The sequence below is a fragment of the Sminthopsis crassicaudata genome, chromosome 3 (assembly GCF_048593235.1).
Source record: "Sminthopsis crassicaudata isolate SCR6 chromosome 3, ASM4859323v1, whole genome shotgun sequence".
Classification (NCBI taxonomy): domain Eukaryota; kingdom Metazoa; phylum Chordata; class Mammalia; order Dasyuromorphia; family Dasyuridae; genus Sminthopsis; species Sminthopsis crassicaudata.
Window position 1 is genome coordinate 431,131,424 of NC_133619.1, and position 19,118 is coordinate 431,150,541.

Below are 19,118 nucleotides of genomic sequence, written 5' to 3' on the forward strand. Positions count from 1 at the left end.
AAGATTTTTCAAATTTTAAAACACTTTAAATACTTAAAATGTCATATTAAGATTAATACAAAGATTAGAATACTGAAGATTGGGGGAAAATTACTTTTATTTTTTATCTAACAGCAAGAACAAGCATGTCAGTGGTACCTCAGCACTCATTTACTTCAAAACTCATTGAATTTGGTATTCAACTCACTTAATAAGGGTGAAAAATGTGTCAGCACCTACTGTTTGCTCAGCATTCATTGAACTTGATTGTTGTCTTGATTGAGCAGTAGGAATGTAAGGTTGATCAACCATGCTGCCTAGCCCTTGAAGTCACTATTTTTGCCCTCAGCCATAAGCAGCTTCTCCCCAGAAAAGGCAGAGGTATATAGGAATGTCGGGTTGGGGCCCGTGATGCTGAGATTGTGCTCCTCTGCCCATAGCTCCTTCAGGATGATGTGCTGAAGCAGATAGTCTCCTGGCTTCCCAGAAATTAGTACTGGAAGAGGCACAGAGTAACTGGAATGTTTAGCAGAAAGAAAAGCAGCAGCAAGAACAGTGGACCTAGAAGGAGTAGGACTAGTGGGAACCCAAGCCAAGGTGGCAGCCATGGTAGAAGACTCAGGACACTTGAAAGCCTCAAGCACTGGGCAGTGGCCAGAAGGCACAGGACCATAGCTTCTTCCTCTATATCTAGCCTTGCCTCCCCAAGGAAATTTGGACACTGTAACTTTGGGGGAAAATATAAAGATAGGTTCCTCTAAGAAAGGGAATTGGGTCGAGAAGAGAGGAGCTTGACTAGGCTGTCTTGTTTCTCCATAACTAGAAGCCCTTCTTGCCCCCTTGGGGAATTGGGTGGGAAGATAGTTAGGCTACAGACTATGGGTATGTACTCCTTAATGGGAAAAATTAGTGCAGCACTCATCATTTTCACCACTCATATGGTATATGACAATATACCATGATGACAATATAATGATATACATATAATGATAATGATAAACATCAAGATGTCATTGTATATGTAACATCAGAAATAAGGTGAGAATTGTCCATTATTTTCACTATTATTTGATATTGTACTAGAAATGATAGTATAACAATAAGACAAGAAAAAGGAATTGAAGGAATAAATATAGACAATGTAAAATAAAAAGATCACTTTTTGCAAATGATAGGATGGTATATTTAGAGAACCTTAGAGAATTAAATAAGAAAATAGTCAAGACATTTAACAATTTCAGTAAGGTTTCAGGATTTTAAATAAGCTCACACAAATCATTAACACTTTTTATTTTAATTTTATATATTTGTTGGGATTCTTTTTCCTTTAAATTTTGAGTTCAATGTTCTTTCTCTCTTTTATATTATTACCCTACCTGCTAAGAAAGAAAGCAATATATTATATTGCAATATGCAGCATTTTGTAATATACATGTAAAATAATACAAAATATTTTCCATGTTAGCCTTATTGTAAAAGGGAGGAATAAAAATGATAATACGTTATTTTAATTTATGCTTAAATTCAACAGAGTAACCAAGTCTTTCACATTTTTCCATCATTTCAATATTGTTATTATTGTCAAAATGATTTTTCAGTTATTCTTACTTTATTTTACATCTATTCATATAGGCTGTGTCATATTTTTTTCTGAAATGACCTCCCTGATCATTTCTCATAGCATAATAGTCACAATCATATGCCACAAAATTTTTATGTACCAATAGGTAAGCATCCCCTCAATTTCCAATTTTTGGAGATCACAAAAGCAGTTGTTATAAATAGTTTGTAGGACCTTTTAATTTTTCTTTGATTTCTTTTGGGGTACAAATCTAATAACTATTGCAGGTCAAAAGGCACGCAAAATTTTATAGCCCTTTTGGCACTGCTCCACATTTTTCTTTGAATGGTTGGACCAGTTTACTATTCCATCAACAATTCTTTTTTTTTTGAATCAAGATTTAACTTTTTATTGAACTTCTGCTTTACATATTTGCTGTGTTTCTGTGTGTTTAAGAGTAGATTTTTTTTGTTTTGTTTTGGTATAGCAGAACATGAAATCATTAGTGAGTTGCAGCCACATTTCTTTCCAAAACAAGTTAATTCCAACAAAGTGTGTTATTTAGTCAATTCTTCCACATATGTATAAGACTTTTGTATTTTTTACTCTTTACTCCATCCAGAATCTCGACTAAGATGGCAAAACTTTTAAAATTAAACCTAGTCAAATGCAGACAAAGAAAACTCTCTACTGCAAAGCTAATGCATTTTTTTAATATAAATTTGTTCAGATGAACCAGGCACAGAAATAGTTTGTATGCACAGTACTGCAAAGCCATTTATCAATCCTCTTCCAAACTAGTCATTTTATACATTCATAATTCAAACATTCATTCTGGAAATTTTCAGCACACAGAGAAACTGATCTCTTTCAATCAGATTTCAAAAAGGTCTAAAAGTTAACGGGGCTCTCAACTGCAATGCGGAACTGTAATTATTTTAACTTCAAGTATACGATACTATTTTTCCTTCTTCCTTTCCACTATATTCCAAGGCTGAGATTATATTGAAAAATAAACTACTTCAGGGGAATCTATAATACTCTCAACTACACAGAAAATGAGTGCTATGATGAAGCATTAGTATCTAAAACCTCAGATTCATTACTTAATGTATGCCTATAGATGTCTATCATCAAACTGTCATCAATAATAGATTTAGAAAGCAATAGTTAGGGTCCCTGTTTCAATCACATCAATTTTGTTGTAAAAATAAGCATAACAAGAAACACTTGGCAAATTTTTCTAAACTATTAACCACAAATTCTCAAATTACCTTTTTAAATCTGTCACTTTTTATATTTTTATCACTTATCCTTCTCCTTACTTGCATATTTAACTTAAAGTAAATAATTCTACTTAAACTTAATGTGGTTAAATGTTTATCATAATTTTTTAAATTACTAAAAACATAATTCTTAAATCTCCTTTTGATTACACATTATACTTAAAATCACTGCTATGGACAAATGAAAGTCTTCTTTTATTCCAGAATGAGCTGTTGATGTTGTGAAAATTCTTTCCCTCAGACTATTTTCTACTATAAAGATTAAGAATATGAAGTAGATATATTTAATCTATAGTAGATTAGTAACCATGCTTGTTTCACATAGCTACAACAATAGGTCCCTGAGGTGCCCTTTCAACAATGGCAAACTCATCAGGATTGCCATATGCCTCATAGTGGATCAACAAGTCTTGTATTGCACATTCCTCAACCTGGATCAGAGCCAATGACTTTTCTTGAATTCTGTTAAGAGCTGCCTCTTGCTGTAACTCTTCCTCCACAATAGTTGCAAAAGTAACAGGAGCATTCACAGGAGGGGCAGTCAGTGATGAGGACAGCCAAGGATTGGAACTCTCTATCAGTGGCAAATATGAAGTATGGTGACCTTCAGGTCCTGAGTTATTTTGTGTTGAATATCTTACAGATTTTAAAGCTTGAGAATCTTCAATTCCTTTAAAGCAAACTTTTTTGACATGATTTGTTGCAGTGTGATTTGTAAAAGATTTTTTTTTTCTTCCAGTAAAAGATCCCGGAATGACTTGGATGAAGCAGAATTGAGAGAAGATGTCCAAGCATTTCCTGGTTTTGTGGCTTTTGCAGATATAGGAGTGGTCATGACTGTAGTTTCCACACTATTCATTCCTGGGTTGTTCTCCTTGGCAGCCATGGCAATCATTTTTCTTTGCTTTTGAGAAAGTTTAATCCCATCAGAAGTGGTTTTGCTTGAATTTGTCTTTGGTGTAGTTCCACACTTTTGCATATTTTCTTCAATTTCCATGATAGTTCTAAGATCCATGGCAGAAGGGCTGAACAGGTTAAAAGAACTGGCAACTCAGAAGAGCTTGCACAGTTGATTTGATTACAGGGAATGGACTGTGCAACAGACATTTTAAGTTCTGATAATTATTCATATGGTTTTACATATTCACTAGCATTCACCATTAACATAGGTTTTAATTTTCATCACCTCAGTCTTATCTGGATGAATTCCTATTGTGAAATCAGGAGACTGGAAGTCTCTAGGAATACCTATTCCAGCATAGCTACTGCATTTCTGCTATGGGTATATATAAAGAGTTTATGTATAATTTGGTTTTACTGTTATAATACAAAAAAGGAATTAGAGGTGGAAAGGAAATTGTACCAGGAAAAAGGAAAAAAGTGAAGGTAAAAAGAGGGAAACTACATCTCATGAAGTGGCAGAGGAAACCTATTATATCTGAGGGAATGAAGAAAGGAGGATGAATATAGTGTGAATCTTAATTCTCATCATATTTAGCTCAAAGAGAAAATATTAGGCATATTTGGTTTACGTAGAAACTTCTCAAACCTCATTGAAAATTGTGAGGGGAAAATGGACAAGGGAAGGGTTAGGGTAAATTGAAGGGAATTCAGAAATAGTAAGAATAAGGAACTTCAAGGGAGAGGGAGGGATTCTAAAGAGGGAGAGCTGCGTGAGGCAAGTGCTGCTCCTAAGTCTAATCCTGGGAAGGGGAGTAAAGGGAAAGGAAAGAGAAAAGCATAATATGGGGATAATAACTTGGCAAGAAATACAAGTTTTAACCATAAATGTGAATGGGGTAAGCTCCCCCATAAAGCAGAGGCAGAATCCTACAATATATTGCTTACAGGAAACATACTTGAATCAGTGTGATATATACAGAATAAAAGTAAAAGGCTGGAGCAGAATCTACTATGCTTCAGGTGAAGTCAAAAAAGCAGGGGTAGCCATCCTGATCTCAGATAAAGCAAAAGCATAAACTGATATGATTAAAAGAGATAAGGAAGGAAATTACATAGATAATGACAATAATGAGATGTCATACCAAAATGTGTGGAATGCAGCCAAAGTAGTAATAAGGGAAAATTTTATATCTCTGGAGGCCTACCTGCATAAAATTGATGAATTAGGCTTAAGACTAAAAAGCTAGAAAAAGAGCAAATTTAAAAATCCCAAACACAAAACTTGAAATTTTAAAAGTAAAAGGAAAGAGAAATGAAATTGAAAGTAAATAAATTATTGAATTAATAAATGAAACTAAGAGTTGCTTTTATGAAAAAACCAACAAAATAAATAAATCCTTGGTAAATTTGATTAGAAAAAGGAAAGAGGAAAATAAAATTGTTAGTCTTAAGAATGAAAAGAGAGAAATTTCCACTAATGAAGAGGAGAATTAGAGCTATAATCAGGAGTTACTTTGCCCAACTTTATGCCAATGAATTTGATAACTTAAATGAAATTAATACATTCAAAAATATAGGTTGCCAAGATTAACTGAGGAAGAAGTAAATTGCTTAAAAAGTCCCATTTTAGAAAAATAAATACAACAAGCTATTAATCAACTCCCTAAAAATATCTCCAGGACCAAATGGAATTGCATGAGAATTCTACTAAACATTTAAAGAACAATTAACTCCAATGCTATATAGACTTTCTGTCATCTTAGCCAATCTGACAGTTGCCAACACTCATTCCTATTAAAAACACTAGAAAAGATAGGAATAAATGGACTTTTCCTTAAAATAGTCAAATAGCATCTATTTAAGGCCATCAGTAAGCATCATATGTAATGGTGATATATGGGAAACCCTCCCAGTAAAATCAACAGTAAAACAAGGTTGCCCATTTTCATCATTACTATTCAACATTGTATTACAAAAGCTAGCTTTGGCAATAAGAGATAAAAAAAAAAGAAATTAAAGGAATTATCATAGATAATGAGGAAACAAAATTATCAGTCTTTGCAAATTATATGATGTTATAGTTAGAAAACCCCAGAGATTCTCCTAAAAAGTTATTAGAAATAATCCATGACTTTAGTAAAGTTGAAGGATACAAAATGAATCCACAAAAATCATCAATATATATCACTAACAAAATCCAACAGAAAGAGATACAAAGAGAAATTCCATTTAAACTGTTGATAGTATAAAATATTTGGGAATCGATCTGCCAAGGGAAATTCATGAACTATATTCGCAAAACTACATAACACTTTCCACTCAAATAAAGCCAGATCTAAACAATTCAAAAAAATATTAAATGTCCCTGGATAGGTCAAGCAAATATAATAAAGATGACAATACTACCTAAACTAAGCTAATTTTTAGTGCTATACCAATAAGACTCCAAAACACTGTTTTAATGACCTAGAAAAAATAACAACAAAATTCATCTGGAAGAACTAAAGATCAAGAATTTCAAGGGAACTAATGAAAAAAAAAATCAAATGAAGGTGGCCTCGGTGCACCTTATTTAAACTAGATTATAGAGCAGCGGTCAGCAGCTATTTGGTATTGGCTAAGAAACAGACTAGTTGATCATTGGAATAGGTTAGATTCACAGGAAAAAATAGTCAATAACTATAGCAATCTAAAGTTTGACAAACCCATAGACCCTAGCCATTGGGATAAGAATTCATTATTTGACAAAAATTGCTGGGAAAATTGGAAATTAATATGGCAGAAACTAGATATTGAGCCATACTTAATATTAGGTTAATACTTAACCTAGATAAGATCAAAACGGGTTCATGATCTAGGCATCAAAAATGAGATTATAAATAAATTAAAAGAACATGGGATCATTTACCTCTCAGACCTATAGAGAAGGAAGGAATGTGTGACCAAAGAAGAACTAAAGGTCATTATTGATCACAAAATAAAAAATTTCAATTATTTTAAGTTGAAAAGCTTTTGTACAAATAAACCTAATCCAGACAAAATTAGAAGGGAAGCAATAAACTGGGAAAATATTTTTACACGTAAAGATTCTGAAAAAGGCTTCATCTCCAAAATATATAGAGAATTGGCTGTAATTTATAAAAAATCAAGCCATTCTCCAATTGATAAATGGTCAAAGGATATGAACAGAAAATTTTCAGATGAAATTGAAATTATTTCTACTCATATGAAAGGATTTTTCAAATCACTATTGTTCAGAAAAATATGCAAATTAAGACAACTCTGAGATACCACTACACACCTGTCAGATTGGCTAAGATGATAGGAAAAGATAATGATGAATGTTGGAGGGGTTGTGGGAAAACTAAGACACTGATGCATTGTTGGTGAAGTTGTAAATGGATCCAACAAGCTACACCCAGAGAAAGAACACTGGGAAATGAGTATGGACCATAATACAACATTTCCACTCTTTCTGTTACTATTTGTGTGCATTTTTGTTTTTTTCTTCTCAGATTATTTTTACCTTCTTTCTAAATCAGATCTTTCCTGTGCAACAAGATAACTGCATAAATATGTATACATATATTGTATTTAACATATACTTTAACACATTTAACATGTATGGGACTATCTGCCTTCTAGGGGAGGAGAGAAGGAAAGGAGGGTAAAAGTTGGAACAGAAGTTTTTGCAAGGGTCAATGTTGAAAAATTACCCATGTATATGTTTTGTATATAAAAAGCTATAATAAAAAATAAAATAAAAAATATTTTAGTGTAAGATTTTCTATTCAACTCTGCTCTTTTCCTCAAAAATTCTTGAAATTATTCTATTTTATTAAATAGCCATTATTCACATGAAAGATTATATTATGTTCTGCTGAGATTTTTCTTGATTTCAATCCTAGCACCTTTACCTTCCAAAATGTCATATTCCCAAGATCTCTAATTCTTTTAATATAAAAACTGCAAAATCTTGTGTGATCCTGAATATGGCTCCACAGTATTTGAATTGTGTCTTTCTGGATACATAAAATAATTTCACTTTGACCTGGGAGCTATCATATTCCTGGAAATTTTCCTTTAGCCATCTCTTTCAATTGTTAAATGATGGGTTTTTTCAATGTCTACTTTGCCCTTTGGTTCCAAAATATTGGAATTGTTTTCCTTGATAATTTCTTGAAATATGATGCCTATGCCCTTTCTCTGATCATGGTTTTCAGATATTTCACAGCACTTTCTATTTTCTCATGTTTTACTTTGTTTTTTTTGTTTTTTTTGATATCTCAAGAAGTCATTTGCTTTCAGTTGCCCATTTATAAACTTAAGGAATTATTTTCTTCAGTGACATTTGTACTCCTTTTTTCATTTGATGAATTTTACTCTTCAAGGAGTTCTTTTCTTCAGTAAATGTAGAGGGTGACAGATACTGGGGGAGCTCTGGGTAAGCCTAGAGGGAACCTGCTGACAATGTCTGGTTTGGCTTTCCATCTCTTCTAAGGGTTCTCAACCTGAGAAGTCAAGGAGGGGGTTGACCACATGTGTTCTACTTGAAGCAAGGTTTACTTACAGTAAAGAGATGCATTTATATAACAATAGCAAGGTGAAAATACTTAGTACTTGTGCTGTGTGATATGGAGATGGTTCTACAGTTGGTACATTCTCTTTTGTTTTTATTAATTTTATAATTATCCCTTGTACTCCCTTCTATTCTGAATTTTTCCCCTCCTTCTCTCCACCCCCTTCCCTAGATGGCAGGAATTCCCATACATATTAAATATGTTATAGTATGTCCTAGGTATAATATATATGTGCAGAACTGAATTTTGTGGTTGTGTTTGTTGTTGTTGTTCTTGTTGTTGTTGTTGCAAAGGAAGAATTGGATTAGGAAGGTAAAAATAACCTGAGGAGAAAAATAAAAAATGCTAACAGTTTACACTCATTTCCCAGTGCTCCTTTTCTGGGTGTAACTGATTCTGTCCATCACTGATCAATTGGATTGGATTAGCTCTTCTCTATGTTGAAGATTTCCACTTCCATCAGAATACATCCTCATACAGTATCATTGTTGAAGTGTATAATGATCTCCTAGTTCTACTCATTTCACTCAGCATCAGTTTATGTAAATTTTTTCAAGCCTCTCTGTATTCATCCTGTTGGTCATTTCTTACAGAGCAATAATATTCCATAACCTTCATATACCATAATTTAGTCAACCATTCTCCAATTGATGGGCATCCATTCATTTTCCAGTTTCTAGCCACTACAAAAAGGGCTGCCACAAACATTTTGGCACATACAGGCCCCTTTCCCTTCTTTAGTATTTCCTTGGGATATAAGCCTAATAGTAGTAGCACTGCCGGATTAAAAAGTATGCACAGTTTGATAACTTTGGGGGCATAATTGCAGATTGCTCTCCAGAATGGTTGGATTCTTTCACAACTCCACCAACAATGCATCAGTGTCCCAGTTTTTCCACATCCCCTCCAACATTCATCATTATTTGTTCCTGTCATCTTAGTCAATCTGACAGGTGTATAGTGGTATCTCAGAGTTGTCTTAATTTGCATTTCTTAGATCAATAGTGATTTGGAACACTCTTTCATATTAATGGAAATAGTTTCAATTTCATCATCTGAAAATTGTCAGTTCATATCCTTTGACCATTTATCAATTGGAGAATGGCTTGAAAAATTACCCATGTATATGTTATGTATATAAAAAGCTATAATAAAAATATTTTAGTGTAAGATTTTTATTCAACTCTGCTCTTTTCCTCAAAAATCCTTAAAATTATTCTATTTATTAAATATCCATTATTCACATGAAAGATTATATTATGTTCTGCTGAGTCAATTCTCTATATATTTTGGAGATGAGGCCTTTATCAGAACCTTTAACTATAAAAATATTTTTGCAATTTGTTACTTCCCTTCTAATCTTGTTTGCATTAATTTTGTTTGTACAAAAGCTTTTTAATTTGATGTAATCAAAATTTTCTATTTTGTGATCAATAATGATCTCTAGTTCTCTTTTGGTCACAAATTCCTCCCTCCACAAGTATGAGAGGGAAACTATCCTCTGTTCCTCTAATTTATTTATGATCTTATTCTTTATGCCTAAATCATAGACCCATTTTGATCTTATTTTAGTATATGGTGTTAAGTGTGGGTCCATGCCTAGTTTCTACCATACTAATTTCCAGTTTTCCCAGCAGTTTTTGTCAAATAATGAATTCTTATCCCAAAAGTTGGGATCTTTGGGTTTGTCAAACACTACATTGCTATTTTTATTCATTATCTTGCCCTGTAAACCTAACCTATTCCCCTGATCAACTAGTCTATTTCTTAGATAATACCAAATGGTTTTGGTGACTGCTGCTTTATAATATAGTTCTAGATCAGGTATAGCTAGGCCACCTTAATTTGATTTTTTTTTCATTACTTCCCTTGAAATTATCAATCTTTTGTTCTTCTATATGAATTCTGTTGTTATTTTTTCTAGGTCATTAAAATAGTTTTTTGGGAGTCTGATTGGTATAGCACTAAATAAATACATTAGTTTATGGAGTATTGTCATCTTGATTATATTCGCTCGGACTATCCAAGAGCACTTAACATCTTTCCAATTATTTAAATCTAATTTTATTTTTGTGGCAAGTGTTTTGTACTTTTGCTCATATAATTCCTGGTAGATATATTCTCAAATATTTTATACTATCGACCGTTATTTTGAATGGAATTTCTCTTTGTATGTCTTGCTGTTGGATTGTGTTGGTAAAGTATAAAAATGCTGAGGATTTATGTGGATTTATTTTGTATCCTGCAACTTTGCTAAAGTTCTGAATTATTTCTAATAGCTTTTAAGCAGAGTCTTTGGGGTTCTTTAAGTATACCATCATGTCATCTGCAAAGAGTGATAGTTTGATTTCCTCATTACCTACTCTAATTCCTTGAATCTCTTTCTTGGATCTTATTGCCGAGGCTAGTGTTTCTAGTACAATATTGAATAGTAATGGTAGTAGTGAGCAACTTTGTTGCACTCCTGATCTTACTGAGAAAGGTTCCAGTTTATCACCATTACATATGATGTTTACTGATGGTTTTAAATATATGCTCCTGATTATTTTAAGGAATTGACTGTTTATTCCTATACTCTCAAGCGTTTTTAGTAGGAATGGATGTTGGATTTTATCAAATGCTTTTTCTGCATCTATTGATATGATCATATGTTTTTTTTAATTTGGTTATTGATATAGTCAATTATGCAATTATGCTAATAGTTTTCCTAATATTAAACCAACCCTTCATTCCTGGTATAAATCCCATTTGGTCATAGTGTATTATCCTGGGGATGATTTTCTGTAGTCTTCTTGCTAATATTTTATTTAAGATTTTAGCATCAATATTCATTAGGGAGATTGGTCTATAATTTTCTTTCTCTTTTTTCAGCCTACCTGGTTTAGGTATCACTACCATGTCTGTGTCATAAAAGGAATTTGATAGGACTCCTTGAATCTCTATTTTTTCAAATAGTTTATATATCATTGGAGTTAGTTGTTCTTTAAATTTTTGGCAGAATTCACATGTAAATCCATCTGGTCCTGGGGAGTTTTTCTTAGGGAGTTTGTTAATAGCTTGTTCTATTTCTTTTTTTGAAATGGGACTTTTTAAACTATTTACTTCTTCCACTGTTAATCTGGGCAAGCTATATATTTGAAGGTATTCTTCCATTTTATTTAAGTTATCAAATTTATTGGCATAAAGTGGAGCAAAGTAGCTCCTAACTATTGTTCTAATTTCCTCTTCATTAGTGGTGAGTTCTCCCTTTTCATTTTTAAGACTAACAATTTGCTTTTCCTCTTTCCTTTTTTTAATAAGATTTACTAAGGGTTTGATTATTTTGTTGTTGTTTTTTTTCATAGAACCAACTCTTAGTTTTATTAATTCAATAATTTTTTATTACTTTCAATTTTATTAACCTCACCTTTTGTTTTTAGAATTTCAAATTTCATGTTTGACTGGGGGGTTTTAATTTCTAGCATTTTAAGTTGTAAGCCCAATTCGTTGACCTTCTCTTTCTCTATTTTATGCAAGTAGGCCTCTAGAGACACAAAACTTGCCCTTATTACTGTTTTGGCTATATCCCATACATTTTGCTATGATGTCTCATTATTATAATTTTCTTGGGTGAAGTTAATAATTATGTTTATGATTTGCTGTTTTACCCAATCATTCTTTAGTATAGGATTATTTAGTTTCCAATTATTTTTAGTCTATTTTGCCCTGGTTTTTTATTGAATGAAATTTTCATTGCATTGTGGTCTGAAAAAGGATGCATTTATTATTTCTGCCTTATTGCATTTGATTTTGAGGGTTTTATGTCCTAGAATATGATCAATTTTTGTATAGGTTCCATGAACTGCTGAGAAGAAAGTGTACTCCTTTCTGTCTCCATTTAGCTTTCACCAAAGATCTATCATATCAAACTTTTCTAGTATTCCATTTACCTTTTTGACTTCTTTCTTATTTATTTTGTGGTTTGATTTATCTAATTCTGAGAGTGCAAGGCTGAGATCTACCACTATTATAGTTTTGCTGTCTATTTCTTCTTGCAGCTCTCTTAATTTCTCTTTTAAGAATATAGATTCTGTACCACTTGGTGTGTATATGTTTAATATTGATACTGCTTCATTATCTATGCTACCCTTTAGTAAGATGTAATGCCCTTCCTTATCTCTTTTAATTAGATCAATTTTTTGTTTTTGCTTGATCTGAGATGAGGATGGTTACTGCTGTTTTTTTTGGCTTCACCTGAAGCATAGTAGTTTCTGCTCCACCCTTTTCCTTTTATTCTGAATGTATCACCCTGTTTGAGGTGTGTTTCCTGTAAACAACATATAGTAGGATTCTGGCTTTTAATCCAGTCTGCTAACTGCTTCCTCCTTATAGGGGAGTTTACCCCATTCACATTTATGGTTAGAATGACTAATTCTATATTGCTTGCCATCCTGTTAACCCCTGCTTATGCTTTTCTCCTTTCCTTCACTCTTACCCACCTCCCCAGTATTAAACTTGTGAGCACAACTTGTTTTTTACAGCCCTCCCTTTTTAGTATCCCTCCCCCACCTTAAAGTTCCTCCACTTATTTTACCCCTTTTCCTCGAAATTACTGTATTCCCTTCCCCTTAGCTTACTCCTTCCCTCCAACTTTTCAATGGAGTGAAAGAAGTTTTATCATAAATCAAATATGTCTATTGATACACACTATGTTCATCTCCCTCCTTTCTTTCTCTCAGATATAATAGGTTACTTTTGCCTCTTCATGAGATGTAGTAGCACCATTTTACCTTTTTTTATGATATAATTTCCTTTCGACCTCTTGTTTCTAGGACAAATTATACATGTGTTTTTTACATATCTTTATGGCAGAAATATAGTTTTCAAGATTTCTTTTTACCTTTATAGAAATCTCTTTAGTTCTATATTTGAAGATCAAACATTTTTTGTAGATCTGGTTTTTTCATCAAGAATAGATGGAATTCATTTATTTTGTTAAATGTCCATCTTCTTCCCTGGAAAATGATGTTCATTTTTGCTGGGTAAGTTATTCTTGGCTGTATACCAATTTCCGTAGCCTTTCGGAATATCATATTCCAGGTCCTTTGTTCCTTTAATGTGGATGCTGCTAGATCCTGGGTTATCCTTATTGTGGCTCCTCCATATCTGAATTGCTTTTTTCTAGCAGCTTCCAATATTTTTTCCTTTGTCTGATGGTTCTTGGACTTGGCCACTGTATTTCTTGGCATTTTGATTTTAGGGTCCCTTTCAGTAAGTGATCGATGAATTTTTTCAATGTCTATTTTACCCTCTGTTTCCAAAACGTCTGGGCAGTTCTCTTTGATAATTTCCTGGAAAATAGTGTCCAGGCTCTTTTTTTCCTCACATTTTTCAGGGACTCCGATTATTCTCAAATTGTCTCTCCTGGATCTGTTTTCCAGGTCTGTTGTCTTTCCAATAAGGTACTTTACATTCTTTTAATTGTTTCATTTTTCTGGTTTTGCTTGACTACTTCTTGGTTTCTTCTTGAGTCATTCATTTCTACTTGTTTGATTCTAATTTTCAATGATGTATTTTCTTCACTCACTTTTTTATATCTTTTTGTAATTTTCCAATTGAGTTTTTATCTTCTATAGAATTTTTTCCATTTCATCAATTTTATTTTTTAGAGAGCTGTTTTCTTTTTCCAACTCACTAATTTTATTTTTCAATGATTTGATCTCTTTATCCACTCTGGATGACTTCTCCAGACTCTCTTGCCAAGCTTCCCTTTCCTTTTCCCATTTCTCTTCTAGCTCTCTTGTGAGAGCCTTTTTGATTTCCTCTATGAGAATCTTATGTATTGAGGAGAAGATTATATCCCCCTTAGGGGATTCCTCTGGAGACAATCTGCTTTTAGTCTCCTCAGTGTTTGAAGTCTGCTCTCTCTCTCCATACAGAAGCTGTCAATGGTTTGAATCCTTTTAAATTTTTTGTTCCTTTTGTCATAGAGGGAATAGAAGGAAACAAATTGACAAGAGAAACAATTGGTCTGTTTGGGGGCGGAGAAGGAGGATGGGACTGGACGGTGTTACTCGGCTTTCTCTACAGACTGCAGGAGACAGCAGTGAGGCACTAACAGGACAGTGATGGCTGTGCTGTGTTTGTGCTCTGAGGCTCTAAGAAAGCTGAGTCACTCTGGATGGGGGTGGGGGTGGCCGGGTCCTGAGAGACACTAGCTTTCCCAGGTTTTATTCTTTAACTCCAGTGTTTACACTTTCTCTGCTGCTCCTGACTTGCTGCCAAGAAGGAATATCCACACTGGGTTAAAGGTCATTTTGCAGAAACGGAAGAGATCGCACCCTTCTCCCTCTGGTCTGAGCAGTGTGAGCTGCCTGCCTCACTCTGGATGCTTGCTCTCAGGCTGTGCCCAGTCTGTTTTCCCCTCCCCTGATCAAACACAGACCTTTTCTGGTGAATTTCAAGGATATCTTCTGTTGGTGATTATTTGTGGGGGGGTTTTCTGGTCAAGCATTAATTCCGAGGCTTGTCATGAAGTAAATTCTGAGAGAAAATGCAGAGCTCAAGCAGCTGTGTATGTCCTTGCTGCCATCTTGCCTGGAAGTCCAATTTCCCAGCTGGCACATTCTCAGTGTGCTATAGTGATGTAATCCTACTTGTCCCAGAATCTGAAGTCTGGGTTTATCAAGCACTAGATTATTATAGTCATTACTGCTTTGTCTTCTGAAACTAACTTATTCTACTGATCAACTAACTACTCTTATTTCCTAGCCAGTACCTCTGAAGAATTATTAATATAAAAATAAAATAAAATTCTAATATTTTAGGCTTAATATTGGAAATATAGAATCAATTTTCTTGATAATTCCTTCCTTTTTTTGATAAACTTTTTATGAAGCAGATGTTTGACATAATGGATATAGTGTTGGGCTTGGGGTCAGCAAATCCTAAATCTGACAGTCTGAGTTTTGGCTATTTGACTAGTTCTCTCTCTTAGCAATGCTACTCTAAGATACAGCTTTCACACATTGCCCTAACTTAAAACAAAATTTTCTTTTATTCCATCAACAGCATGAATGGGAGCAATAACAGTTCAAGTGCCTGCTTTGAAATAGTGTAGAGCATTGGAAAACATAACTTAATACAATATTATCAAGTTCGATGACTCCAAGTATACAAAAACAAAAACAACTCTTTAATGCCACTCAGACTAAAATTATATCTTTTCAGTAAAAACAGTAAAGCTCTATGACTAATGGAATTCTGCCCCAGGACAGAACCTAGCAGGCTGCAACACAACCATGATAATATCAAGGTGTTATTGATATGTAGAAAGAAATAGTGAAATAAATTGCCAAAAGAATAGACTGAAATCCCAAAAGTGGTATAAATACTAGGTTAGTTTATCAGGAATAGATATTTTAGAAGGCACTTTCCTTTATTGATCACTTCAGGATAGAATACTGTCTTCTTTCTCATGATAAAGGAATTACAATAGTTGTCCCTCTAGTTCATTGCATCTAGATTTGAACTAATATATTCTAGTTTCATTCTTGGGGAAAGGGAAAGATAATTTTATTTTAAAAAAATAAGATCTGAAGAAAGAATAGTATGTAATCTGTTAGACTGCTGGATAGAGCAAATCTCATAACTAAATCTCTTTTTTTCACACTAGAGATGACATTTTTATTTTACTAGATCTGTTATTTTATCAATATGGGGAGTTCCCAAGTTAAGCAATCTCTACATGAATGCAAACCAGCTTCTGTTTTGCAACTTATAGAGAGTTAGCTGGGCAACAGAGAAATTAAGTGATTGACACCACCAAGTCCTTTGGAGAATACTTCAACCTTAAGTCTTTCTGAGTGAGTGTATCTCTCTAATCACTATGGTATACTGCCTCTGTGAGATGATATTTAAATCAAATGTAAGGTTTATTGTTATCTTTAATTCTCTAAATAAGTGTCATTAAATTCAAATTAATTCTGGCTTATGGCATCTAGACTTAGTAAAATATGAGTTAATATTATCTATGTAACATTGAATTTTTATTTATTTTGTTGAGCATTTCCCGAATACACAATCATTTATCAGCACTTGGAAGTTTTGCTTGCCCTTTGGCTACAGGTTTGACACCTCTAACAGAATACTGTAAGAATATGACAAGAACCATTTATAATCTGGCCAATTTTGGAATATAAAATATTTCCTTAGGAGAATTAAATTGGCATGTATAAGAAAGAGTGTTCTCTAGGTTCATATTTGTAAGAAGTGAAAATAAGTGTAGAGTTTCATGATTCCCCAAACTTGCAAATCAAGACTTACCTAAGTGTTGAAATCACTTACTTTACATTAAATAGCAGTGAATTTGTAATTCTAGGTATTTAAGCCCTCATCAATCACCCTACTAATGATACAGTGGTGAAGAGATAAAGGAATTACATCTACTTCATGCTTGATGTTTTGGGGTTAAATTTTACAGTATCTAGCTATCATGACAATTAGCACCTAGAATGAGTCAAAAAAGAGTGAATAGCCTCAAATAATGGATTCATGTCTCAAAATTAGAGCTCCATAATTTAAAAGCTTCTTATTTTTAGTCTACAAAGGAAAAATAACATGGGATTATACCAGAGTATGCTTTTATGTAAGTACAAATACAGAAAGGAAAATTATGAAAAATTAATGAAAAGAAAATGTATTTAACTTGATATTATCTTTTCCAACCAGAGAAGAAAAAGACTTTCCATTCCTCTTCTTAATCCCTTAGAGAAAGTAGTTAAAATAGAAATATGTATCCATAGCTGGTAATGCAGCATTTGATAAGGGAGCCAGCATAACTGCACTAAAGTCCTAAAACTCTTAAAAGTATAAAAAAAATAGGATCCATATTCATCAGGAATTTTTTTCTTTATTGTTGCAATTAAAACTTTTCATAATGAAAAAAAAAGTTACCTCATTCAACTCATTGCTAGAAATTGTAACTTGTGACAAGGAAAGAACTGATGTGGAGAACCATGAACCTGACAATAAAAGGAAGTAGAATGTCAAGGTAACAATATCTAGTGAACAGTCAACATGATTCCATGAGCAGTAAAATGTATGAGACAACAACTAGTCCATTATTGGGTCCTCTTCACCTCCTAACTTCCTTTGATAATCTTCTTGAGCTCAAAAGAGTCAGTGTGTGTCTCTCAAGGGATGATTTGAGGGGAACAAAAAAACCAAAACAACAACAACAACAACAACAAAAACTAAACTAAACTAAAGACAGGAAGGTTCCATGAAATATTGGATGGCATTTAATTACTCCTATTCATGTAATGCCATGAGTTTTACAAAGCATTTCTTTCACAATAGTCCTGTAAGATAGAAGACCAAGCAGTTTTTGTGTGGGTGGGAGGAGTGAAAATCTATACATAATTTCTTTGGTGTTAAAAACTGACAGAGTAGAAACTCTTATCACAGGCAAATTGTCTATGAATTATAATCTTAAAAAGTTAAGGGACTAACTGCTAATTAAAGAGCTAATCTGTTAGAAGTTAAATGGGAACCTTAGTCTCTGATTCCAAAGCAAGCCTTCCATCTAGGAGTCTACATTGCCCATCATTAGGCAGTATGGCAGTGTGATTTGGAATTACCAAAAAAAAAAACTGAGTTCAAATCTTTTTTATTTTCTATGTGGACATAGGCAGGTAAATTAAAACCTTTGAATCTCAGTTGCCTCCAGTGTGAAATAGGAATAATATTATTTGTGCTACAAATCCAACAGGGTTATTTTAAAGAAACTTTTTATAAATCTTAAAATATTATATAAATATTAGTTATTATTATGCCCATTTTAGAGATAAGGAAACTGAAAGACATTTTCCTATCCACTCCTTAGAGTTATTTTGTGAGATGACATTATCTGTAATCTTCTAAATTCATCTGGAAGGTTTTTGGATTGCTAATTCAAAGGATTATGTTGATCATAGGATTATAGAATCATCCACTTAGAGTTGAGGATGAATTCTGAGACTGTCTAGTCCAACTCCTTTATTTAATTTTTTATTTATTTGACACCACGACTCCATATTTTGGTTAGGCTGAAAGTTCTTTCTATAGTCATTCATAGGCTCTATCCCATTGTCAATTACCACAGAAACTTGGCATAATCTATCTCTCCTTAAGCTGCTCCTATTACCAACATCCACTCCATATTGGTACAGAACTTAGTGAGAATGCCTAATCAGCTTTTAGTCTTAATTTAGAACGTGAGCTCAAGTCATTCATTAGTCTCAGCCATCTTCAGTATCAGAAAATTAGTGACGTGCTCTGCCATACTTGGCAAACCTTCATTTTACAGATGAAGAAGCTAAGAGCTAATAAGATCAAATAAGTTAGGTAAAAATTCACTTACATAGTAAGTGTCAGGGATGAAATTTGAACTCAATTCCTCTGGCTCCAGAGTTAGGGCTTTTACCCGTTTTACCATAATGTCTCCTATAATAGTCAATACTTAGACTAAAACAAAGGCAATTATACTTTTACTAAAATCATCAAAGGGTAGCAATTAAAGACACAAAATGGAAATTGGATAAGATATTTAGACATGGCTGCCCATGCTTCTGTTGGCTCCTTACAGAGGCTTATTTTTTTAATAGTTTTTATTAACCAGATATATGCATGGGTAATTTTACAGCATTGACAATTGCCAAATCTTTTATTCTAATTTTTCCCCTCCTTCCCCCCCCCATGGCAGGTTGACCAATACATGTTAAATGTTAAAGTATAAATTAAATACAATATATGTATGCATGTCCAAACAGTTGTTTTGCTGTACAAAAA

General features: G+C 33.3%; 1 pseudogene; it reads right to left on the minus strand.

Moving 5' to 3' along the window:
• Nucleotides 1-3,125: 3,125 nt before the first annotated feature.
• LOC141562210 (inhibitor of Bruton tyrosine kinase pseudogene) lies at nucleotides 3,126-18,765 on the minus strand (annotated as a pseudogene).
• Nucleotides 18,766-19,118: the final 353 nt, after the last annotated feature.